Below are 8,589 nucleotides of genomic sequence, written 5' to 3'. Positions count from 1 at the left end.
CCTTACTAGGCAGACATACTTAGCCATCGTATCATCCCTTGCCTCAAATTCTCCCTTTACCTGGGATATGATCAGCTTCGAGTCCCCACGGACCTTTAAGTTTTTGACTCTAAGTGTCCCAGCTAGGCCAAGGCCAGCTATCAGAGCTTCATATTCTGCCTCGTTATTTGTTGTTGGGAAGTCTAATTTCATGGCATACTCAATCAAGAACCCATCAGGGCTTTGTAAAACCAATCCTGCTCCACTGGAGTTTGTTTTTGATGCTCCATCAAAATAGAGAACCCAATATTCTTTCTCCTTATCATCCTTCTCTTTGCCCCCATTATCAACTTCCTTGTCTTGAGGTAAGGTATCTTCCTGCCCCCCGACTTCTTGGTTGGCTATGGTACATTCCACCACGAAGTCAGCTAATGCCTGGGCTTTTATTGCTGTCCGTGGCTTGTACTTAATGTCGAATTCTCCCAGCTCTATTGCCCACTTGATCAACCTCCCACTAGCCTTGGGACTGTGAATGATATTTCTCAGGGGCCGATTTGTTTGCACCTCAATTTGATGAGCCTGAAAGTAGGGACGTAACTTTCTTGAAGCCATCACCAAGGCTAGAGCAAATTTCTCAATAGTTGAATAATTCAACTCAGCACCATGCAGAATTTTGCTGACATAGTTTACTGGTTTCTGGATTTTCAATTCCTCCTTAACCAACACAGCGCTCAAAGCACTTTCAGAAACGGCTAAGTACAAGAATAAAAATTCACTCAAAGCTGGCTTGGCCAACAACGGGGCCTGGGCCATATACTTCTTTAACTCTTCGAATGCCTTCTGGTTTTCCTCATTTCATACAAAGTCCTTAATATTCTTTAGTGACTTGAAGAATGATAAGGACTTGTCTCCTTACTTGGAGATGAATCGTCCCAGCGCAGCAACCCTTCCTGTGAGCTTCTAAACATCCTTGATAGTTTTTGGTGGTTCCATGTCCAGGATTGCCTTTATTTTATCGGGGTTAGCCTCTTTCCCTCTCTTGGAGACCATCAATCCCAATAATTTTCCAGATCCTACTCCGAAAGCACACTTTGTAGGATTCAACATCATCTTGTGGTACCTCAGGACCTCAAAAGCTTCCCTCAAATGGGTTATATGATCAGTCTTTACTAGACTCTTGACTAACATGTCATCAACATAGACTTCCATAGTCTTACCAATAAGATCCTTAAAAATTTTATTTACCAACCTTTGATAGGTGGCTCCTGCATTCTTAAGACCAAATGCCATAACAAGATAACAATAAACACCAAAGTCAGTGATGAATGATACCTTTGGAATGTCATCCTTGTGCATCTTAATTTGATTGTATCCGCTAAATCCATCCATGAAACTCAACATCTCATGCCCAGCAGTGGCATCAATCAAAGTATCAATCCTTGGTAACGGAAAACAGTCTTTAGGGCATGCATCATTCAGATCAGTGAAGTCTATACACATCCTCCACTTTCCATTAGCCTTCTTCACCATTACAGGGTTTGCTAACCATTCCGGAAATTGAATCTCCTCAATGAAACCAGCTTCTAAGAGCTTCTCTACTTCCTGTTTTATAGCCCCTTGTCCTTCCGGGGCAAAGTTTCTTTTCTTTTGTTTCACTGTCTTCCGGCTTGGGTCTATGTTTAGCTTATGAGTAATCAGCTCCGGGTCTATGCCTGGCATATCAGCTGCTGACCACACAAACATATCATTATTTTCTTGAAAAAATATCACCAACTTCCCTCTAAGGGGCTCCTCTAATGTGACTCCAATGAAAGTCATCCTCTCAGGATTCTCGGGGTCTAAAGGAATCGAAACCAAGTCTTCTGCTGGTTTTCCTCTCTTCTCATCATTTTCTCGGACATCCATATCTTCAATAGGAAGAACCTGCCCCCCAACTCCATCTGCCCTCAAAGAGGCTACATAACAGCTTCTAGCAATATTTTGATCTCCTCTCTCTTCTCCAATCCCGTTTTGAGTAGGAAACTTCATAACTGAATGGTAGAAAGAAGGGACTGCATTGAAGGCATGTATCCCTGTTCTTCCCATGATAGCATTATAAGTTGAACTAGCCTTTACCAACACAAAGTCCAACATCTGCATTGCTTGCCCTGGTTCCTGACCTATGGTGGTTGGCAACTTGATTATCCCTTCCACATGACATTCCACTCCCGCAAATCCATATATCAGCATGTCGGTTGGGGTCAATTGGGAGTCGTTATACCCCATCCTTAGAAAGGTGTCATGGAGTAAGATATTCACTGAAGCACCATTATCCACAAGGACCCTCTTGACCGGGCTATTTCCTATTATCGGCGTTATGACCAGCGGGTCGTCATGAGGAAATTTCACACCCTCTAGGTCAGAATCATCAAAAGCCAATGTTACTTCTGTCCTGGCCCTCTTCGGGGCTTCTCTAACAATATGCATAACCTCTCTAGTATATGCCTTTCGGGAGTTTCAGGACAATCCAGCAGCAGTTGGTCCTCCAAAGATTGTGTTTATCACAGGCCCACGAGGTCGTGGCCCTCTATAAATTATGTTTATAACCGGTCCTCTAGGCTGGGGATTCCACCCCTGATCGTCTTGGTCCCTCCTACGATCTTCAAAGTTCTTCCTTCCATTGTTATTCCTATCCCATCCTTCTCCAGTGTATTTGTTCAATCTTCCTTTTTGAATGAGGAACTCAATTTCATCTTTCAGCTGCCTACACTCATCGGTGTCATGACCAACATCTTTGTGAAATCTGCAATACTTGCTCTTGTCTAGCTTGGCAGGATCAGCCTTCAGGGGCTTAGGCCAACGAATATCTCAATCTTTCTCGATTTCCATCAAGATTTGGCTTCTAGGAGCATTCAGCTTAGCGTACTCGGTGAACTTTTGCCCAGGTCCTCCCTTCTTGGGGGTTGAATCAGGGTTTTGCTCGATTCTAGGATACTTATCCTTAGCGATATACTCCAGATCAGTTTTCCGCTTCTTGCCTCCAGTGGGCTCATTACTCACTACGGTCTTCTTCATGCTTTCTTCCACCTTTATGTACTTCCCTGCCCTATCCTGGAGCTGCAACAGGCTTTTGGGGGCGTTTGGCTAAGGACATCTTGAAAAACTCATCCCTAGTTCCTTGTTGCAGTGCTATCATGGCTACCTTATCATCAAGGTCTGGGACTTTTAAAGCTTCCTTTGTGAAACGATTCAGATAGTCTCTCAAAGATTCATTTGTTCCCTGCACAATGCTCATAAGAGATGCTGAACTTTTCTCATGAACTCTCCCACTGATGAATTGCTTAATAAAAGCCTGACTTAATTCTCTGAACGACCCAATAGAGTTTGGGGGCAAGCGACTATACCACCTTTGAGCCATACCCGACAGGGTTTGAGGAAAGGCCCGACACTTAATAGCATCATTCACGGGCTGCAACAGCAGTGCATTAGAGATTGTTCTAACTTGATTAGCGGGATCTCCCGTGCCATCATAAGCTTTGATAGTTGGCATCTTGAACTTCCTTGAGATATGGGTATTCATTATTCCTTCATTGAAGGGTGGAGTGGGATCATCAGGATCTCCAAGGGGAAGAAGATTGCTTGGATCAGCCCTTGGGATAACAGCCCTTCTCTGTACCGGACCATCCAGGTCTATGACAGGAGGAGGATTTCTCCCCCTAGGAGGTACTTGGGGTCTGGTGATCTGGTGTGCCTCCAAATCGCATCTCAGCCTTTGAATCTCAGCCTCATGAGTCATGATCCTTTCCTGCACTTCTTTGGGATTCATCCCTTGGGTGCTTTGAGGACGTTGATTTCCATCGGCCATTGGCTCTTTGCCAGCACGTCTCCTTCTGGGGGCTACTTCATTATCCGAAGATTCGGAGTCTCTCTCAGTGTAACGACCAGAAAATTCCTGATCCTCAGGGATAGGAGCCAAACCTCGTATGTAAGGAGGCGATCGCCCTCGTGCTTCACTCCGTCCAGCATGCCCACTTCCTCCAACCTCAGGGTGAAGGGGCATCCCATAAGGGGGGTTAGTGGTCACAACAGTTGAAAACTCTTACCCAATGGGTCGAGAGTTCACAGGTGCATGTAGTTGTTGAACTTGGGGATTCGTACCTTGAATAGCCGAAGGAATCGTCCCTTGTGGCTGAGATTGAGTTGCCCCTATTTGGGCTTCCTGTAACACCCCCAAATCCGGGGTCGGGGATCCGGGTTGTCACGAGTTCCATTTCCCTTAATAACACCCAATCTTAATAAATAATCGATTACTCTGTACTGCGACCCCACAATAAACACACACACCACAAGTTATAGTCTCAGAGATGAATATCCAAAAATAATCACAAGTCGTTTTATTCCACAATTATATGCCAATACACCTTAAAAGGGTTTCTGAATAAATTTACATTTCTTTGCCATTATTACAATTCATAAATATACATAAATCTGGTACATCAAAAGTTGAAGCCTAGCCTATTGGTAGTTCCTACCTCAGCTACAGCGACATCAATGCCTATAGAAAACTGCGGAACGTTTCCTATCCGCTCGCGAATTGGGAGCTTGGTCCTGTTCATCTTTTCTATCTGTTGTTGTGTGATGAAAGAAGAAAGCAAGGGTGAGCAGCAAGCCCACCAAAATAATATGTATAATGATTAACAATATATGAGCCTTCTCATAGTACTCATGAAAGTCTTGGTCAAAAGAAATGAACCAAGTTTGATATCTTAATGCGATGAAGTCGCAAAATATTGAGTATACATACATATATACTTTTCAAAATCTTGGAAGTCCTCTTCCATGCATAATATACACAGAGTTCCAGTTTATAACTGTATAAAAATAAATATCGTTGCAAGGTGATCTCATATATCTAACCTTGTCTCAACGTTTTTCTGAAAGTCTTTGATATGCATAAGATAATCATTTACTAGATATAAGTTTAAAAGATGAAGTGACAAGATACTCCAATATACTTATATCTTTTCCGAATACTACTTGAACTACCACCGTTCAAGTTATAATTAGTTTCAAAAGTTCATCACACTGATGAGACTACAAGATAAGACTTGAATAGATTCAATCTTCGAAATATTTTGAAGGAAATGAAGTTATGATATACTTCATTAAGTTCTGATATATATATATATATATCCACATATACATCTTCTTCATACATTTCCTGAAAACCTCTGTCATGTAAGGTATGAACAGAGTTTGTAACATCCAATGAATTTTTGAAAGGGAAAAAGAATTGTGGCATAAACCCGATATCTTGCTGATCAGGCGAAGATACCAATAAGTAACCTTTTCTACTAGTAGATGGACGAATTTCCCACTGGTCATCACCCTGGCCGCAATAGGACCTTATGTTGGACTGCCACTCAGCCACTTATGCATTTGATGGACTCCCACTGAGCCACTTACACTATCATGGACGCCCACTGAGCCCATGTTGCTTATGCCGACTCGATAGATGGACTTACTTCCCGAACGTTGGGTAAGTAATCAATTCATTTACCAAAACTGCAACCTTGTTGTGAATATAAAATACACCATAGAGCCGGATCCCTTAGGTTTTGAGCGAGTATTTAAATCCCCTTTAAAAGGAAGATCTTAAATATAAAAAAAATGAGTTTTGGGATCCGCTCTAACTTTTAAAAATCATTTTGAAGACTCGAAAACACTTTAAAGAGTGTTTGGAGTAATGCTGATTTAATAAAATAAATCAGTCCCAATATATTTAGAAAATATCTAAATATTATTATTTAAATAATATTCTCATATAGAATAATTGAGGTAGAAGTTGGAAAACTTATACTTGAAATGAATAGTAAATAATCAAAGATATCCTTATACGAAAGTAATATCTTTGTTTGAATAATCAAAAGTAAGTTTGATTATCGAACATTATTCTTTAATAAAATAAAGAATATTATTAAATAATAAGCGGAGTCATAATACCTGGAATGAATATTATAAATAATATTCATTAAATAAAATAAAGGAGTCATACATTCCTCAAATGAATATCCAATTAATAATCATTAAATAATATAAACTGAGTCATAAGCCCTCGAATGAATATTCAAAATAATATTCAATTAATACAATAAAAGGAGTCATAAGTCCTTGGATGAATATTCAAAATAATATTCAATAAATAAAATAAAGTTAAAGTTATCGAATAAACCTTATTCGATTAATAGTTTTAAAAACTATAATCATATATATATAAAATATATATTATACTCGGGAACATCGACTCCCGGTTTAGGAATATATTCACCTTTTGATCCCCTATACTAAGGGTAAACTCAATTACCGCTTATCTCTAGCATAGGTATTATGCAACTATAAGCATTTGAACCAACAGATATATATATCAAGAATATGAAACAGGCATGCATATATACCATATCACATGCTACAATATATCGCAAGAATTTGCTAATAACCAATATGCATTTATCGCAAGATCATGCATATACACACATACATCACAACAACAGTTATACGGGTAGAAAACTTGCCTGAGTGCTCCCGGATAGACTTAAGCTTAGAGTGGGTCCGATAACCTATGAACAACAACATAAGTCGGAATTAAACCCCGGTCGCTTAAGAAACTAGACTTTAACCATTTAGAGTCCTAACGTTCGCTTTCGCGCTTAACGATTTACTTAAGTCGCTCGAGTACCCTCGGCTCCCCCATTTTTAATAAATTAACCATTACGAGTTTTAAGGTGATTCTTTCGCAAGCCAACTGCCTATTACACCTTATATAAATGTTTCATACTTCAATTAGTCCTTTAAGGTCTTTAACCTATGTTTCAAAGTAAGGCGAGGGGTAATGTTTTGTTCGCGAAACGTCGTTACTTAAAACGGCCATTTCTCCTAAACCGTACATCGGAATCAAACGAACCACATATCAAAATGAAGCTCGTAACATGAACTATCTAAACATGGTAATGGTCAAAACCTAGCAGTGAGTTCAAGGGTTCTGATGTTAAGAACAAAAACAGTCTATGGTAAATCGGGTATTATGACGGCTATGTTTACGCGATTTCCCAAATTTTATACCATTCCAATTCAACCCACAATCAATCCACAATCAAAACTCCATCCATACCATACTACAACAGCCCCAACAACTCAATATTACCAATTCATACTTATTTCTCAATTATGAACTAAGAGTTTACTTAAGTTCATTAACTAATAACCAAGACTTCCAACTTCAAAAATAACACAAAACCAACCAATCTCTAAACACATAATAATCATGTCTCTCATCAACTAAACTACTCATAACAAGCTTTAAACATGATTACACACCCATTACACTAACCCATCATCTAAACATTAGGAAATCTAAACAACAAAGCTTAAGACTAAGATCATGAAGAGTTATACTTTCCTTGAAGCTTTTAATCCATGAAAGATCCTTGGAATGCCCATGGAAGCCTTAATCTAACCTCCTACAAGCTTGATCTTTCAAAGAAATCAAGAACACAAAAATTAATTTCAAAAAGTACTATTCACCATCTTCTTCCTTGATTTATAAAAAAATATTGGCTTGGAATTAGAAGCTTAAACTTATAGGAAGTATGTAACTATCCATGGGGAAGCTTAGATAAATACCTTGCCAAATAGTAAGTGGTGGAGCTTGGATCTTCATTTTTTAAGAAAAGGGGTCGAGAGCTTCAAGAAGAAAAAGAAAGGAAATGAATTTTTTTGCTTGCTTGGTGTGTTTGTGATTTGTTTTGCTTGTCTTGGTTGCTTTTGAATGTTTTTGGGTAATTACTTTTCTAACCTTGACTTTGTGTGGTTTTAAATCAACCACATCTCTTTCCCCTTATGTCATGCTTATATAATCAAGTGATGTCACCCTCCCTCCTTTGTCCTCTTCCTATTGGTTTGATGACATCATCCCCACTAATCCCTTTGATTAGCTTCTAATTGTTTGCCTAATGACCACTGATCTGTTATACGGTTCGCTTAACTTTCGCTTTCGTTTATCGTTTGAGGGATCATACCCGGGATCTTATTACTTGGGTTTCCTTAACCTTTCTCAATACATTCTAATCCTTTTATGATCCTCTCTTATAATCCTTTTATTTAAATCCTTTTTATCCTGTTACCTTATACTCAATTCTTTCCGTATCTAGTGGATTTCCGGGAAAAATCAAATTGTTCGGAATTGGATTCTGACAATCTTTACATACACTTATATACCACATAGAGTACTAATAATATCCCAGAAGATCAATAACAGAACCCCTACATAGTGTGGCATAAAAAGTTTTCTCATTCAGCATAATCTGCAAAATCACTATTCATAAGGGTTTCAAAAATTTCCAAAAATTGGGGTTATTACAGTCTCCCCTCCTTGAAAGGATTCCGTCCCGGAATCAGATAGAAAATGAATAGGGATACTCTCTTAGCATTGCACTTTCTAACTCTCGAGTAAATTTTCCCACATTGTGGTCCTACCACCACACTCTGCCTAGTTTGATAACCCTTCTCCTAAGCACTTGTTCCTTTTCGATCTATAACCCTTTCTGGTTGCTCCCTATAGGTTATGTCTGGCCG

This window comes from Apium graveolens, chromosome 4 (genome assembly GCF_009905375.1).
Source record: "Apium graveolens cultivar Ventura chromosome 4, ASM990537v1, whole genome shotgun sequence".
Lineage (NCBI taxonomy): Eukaryota > Viridiplantae > Streptophyta > Magnoliopsida > Apiales > Apiaceae > Apium > Apium graveolens.
The sequence above is the reverse complement of the archived record's forward strand: the minus strand, read 5'-3'. Positions refer to the sequence as shown.